Below are 3,061 nucleotides of genomic sequence, written 5' to 3' on the forward strand. Positions count from 1 at the left end.
GATTTGTGTTTTGTTGTTCTTTCTCTCTGGAAGCATTTAAGATCATCTCTTCATACCTAGTTCTCTGAAATTTCACAGAAGTGTGTGTGTTTGATATGGGTCTTTTTTTTTTTTTTTGTTCATTGAACATGATACTCAGTGGACTTTTTTATTTTGAAGAATCATGACTTATGTTTCTAGAAATCTTATATTGTTTTATGAAATTTTCTTCCATTCAGTTTTCTCCTCTTTCTGGAACTCCTTTTAGCTGGATGTTGAAATTCCTGATTTTATCTGTTAGCTTTTTCATCTTTTATCACTTTTATTTTTTATTTTTTTCCTGCAGTGGGTGATTTCTTTTTTTTTTTTTTAAGATGACGGGTAAGGGGATCTTAACCCTCGACTTGGTGTTGTCAGCACCACGCTCACCCAGTGAGCGAACCGGCCATCCCTATATGGGATCCGAACCCGTGGCCTTGGTGTTATCAGCACCGCACTCTACCGAGTGAGCCACAGGCCGGCCCCTGCAGTGGGTGATTTCTGCAACACTGTTCCCCATATCTTCTGTTAAATTTTTTTAAATAACTATCTTTTTCATTTTCAAGAGCAGATTTTACAATGCCTGTTGTTTCCTTGATATATCTTCTCTTCTCTCTGTACTATTGTAGGGGGGTTCTGTTTTTTCTTTTTTTAAAATGTCTTTTTTTTTTTTTTTTAATGACCGGTAAGGGGATCTTAACCCTTGACTTGGTGTTGTCAGCACCACGCTCAGCCAGTGAGCGAACCGGCCATTCCTATGTGGGATCCGTACCCGGGGCCTTGGTGTTATCAGCACCGCACTCTACCGAGTGAGCCACGGGCCGGCCCTAAAATGTCTTTTTCTGTTTCTTACCTTGTATCCATTTCCTTAGAGGTTCTTATCTTTCATATTACTTTTTCCCCTAAATGTTTGTTGGTTAGTAGCTGTACATTCATCTTCTATTAATGATGCAATATCTGTATACATAGTGAGGGCTTGTTGGCTTGTGAGCTTCAATAGTTATAAAACTCTTAGTCAAGGATTCAGACTTTTTTTTTTTTTTTTGTCAATCCCAAAATGTTAGTATTATAGGTTTTCTCCTGGGCTGTTCAGTTTCTCCAGAAAAGAGTCTTAGCTCTTGACTACAGGTTTCTCCAGAGAAGAGTCTTCTCATCCCAAGTCTACCTGGCTACTAGAATTTTGGGGGTACATCAGTGATGGGATCCCACCATTTATTTAATCCTCCTGATTTATTTGTTGCTTCTCCCTGACATCTGCTTTTCTTCACATCCTTGGGTCTGAAGTTTCTCTGATTTAGTTTCTGCAGACAATAAATGTTCTATTCTTTGCTAGAGTGGCAGGACAGTGTCATTTCTTATGTATACCTATGCAACAAATCATCCCACAGTTTAGCAGCTTAAACAACAATATTTATTATCTCAAACAGGTTCTGAGGGTTACAAATCCAGAAGCAGCTTAGCCCGGTGTTTCTGGCCCAGGGTCCATCAGGAGGTTGCAATCATGCTGCTAGCCAGGCTTAACTGTAAGCGGAACATCTACTTCTTAGGTGGACGGCTCATTCACATAGCTTTTGGTGGGAGGCCTCAGTTCCTTGCTGACTGTTATCAGAAACCTGTTTCTTGTTACACAGGCCTCTCCACAGGACTGCCTGAGTGTCCTAATAACTGGCTTAATAGCTGTCTTCTCTCAGAGCAAGTGATCCAAAAGAGAGAGAACGTAGTAAGGAAACCTCAGTACCTTTTATGACCTAAGTATGGAGGTCACATTTTATCACTTCTACCACAGTGTATTCCTTTTTTTTTTTTTTTTTTTTTTTTTTTTGTCTTTTTTCGTGTCCAGCAATGGATCGCAACCCTCAGTGTTGCGCCCGTACCGGACCGGAACCGGCAACGGGATCGCAACCCTCGGTGTCGCGCCCGCACCTCGCTCAGCCAGTGAGCGGGAACCGGTCTGTATGTGGGATCCGAACCCTCGGCAGGAGCGCTGCCGCTCTCTCAAGCGGCGCACTATAGCAGTGTGCCACCGGGCCGGCCCGTACCACAGTGTATTCCTTAGAAGTGAGTCACTAAGTCCAGCCAACACTCAAGGCAAGTGGGGGAAAGAGGTGATAAAGCTTCACCTTTTGAAAGGAGGAATACTGTATAAGTTTGTTTCTGTTGCTTATAACATAAATACCTGAAACTGGGTCATTTATAAAAAAAAGGAAATTTATTGTTTACAGCTTAAGAGTCCAGGGAACACATCTGGTGAGGGTCTTTGGTGGTGTCTTTAAGCAACGCAGGGGTCTCACGTGGCAGAAAATGGTAGAGCAGAGAGAGAGCGAACTCCTCATGCACTCTCCTTTTAAAACCCTCAAAACCATGCCCACAACCACTATTAAACCATCAACTTCAATAACCTCTCCAAATTTCCACCTTTCAATTACCAATAGGATTTTCCACCCTCAACAATTACAGTGGGGATTAAATTTTGGGGGGAATTTCAGTCCAAGACAAATCAAAAACTTGGAGGACATAGTTCAGAACCACCAAAGATGGTAATCATTTGGCTTGAGTGGGTGATGAATTTCACACTATATTCATAAACCCTTTTCTCAGCTTCCCACCTTATCCTACTTTTTGAGGCGCCTGGTTCCTCCAGTCCATGAGCTATTGTAGTGATTTGTTTATACTTTATTTTTCATTGGCATTCTTACCTATAGGTGCTTTTATTTGAACTTCTTTCTTCTGCTATCAGTTGACAGTCTTCCATCTGTTTGCCATCTTTAAAAATTTGTTGACAGATCTCATGAAATATAACATTCTCTTTTTTCTTGTATATTGTCCCACTCTTCCATTTACATAATTTTAATGAGGTTTCTGAAGGAAGCAGAAATAAATGCCTTTGTCAATCTACTACTCTGTGTTCTCTTTATATGTTTATCCCTCTGGTCATTCTACCCTCTTTTTGCTCATCTAAATAGATTATTTTTATGAATTCACTCTTTCATCCTATTTGTTACTTACTCTTTTTTTTTTTTGGTTTTTTTTTTTTTTTTTTTAT

The sequence above is a fragment of the Galeopterus variegatus genome, unplaced genomic scaffold, assembly GCF_000696425.1.
Source record: "Galeopterus variegatus unplaced genomic scaffold, G_variegatus-3.0.2 Scaffold5197, whole genome shotgun sequence".
Classification (NCBI taxonomy): domain Eukaryota; kingdom Metazoa; phylum Chordata; class Mammalia; order Dermoptera; family Cynocephalidae; genus Galeopterus; species Galeopterus variegatus.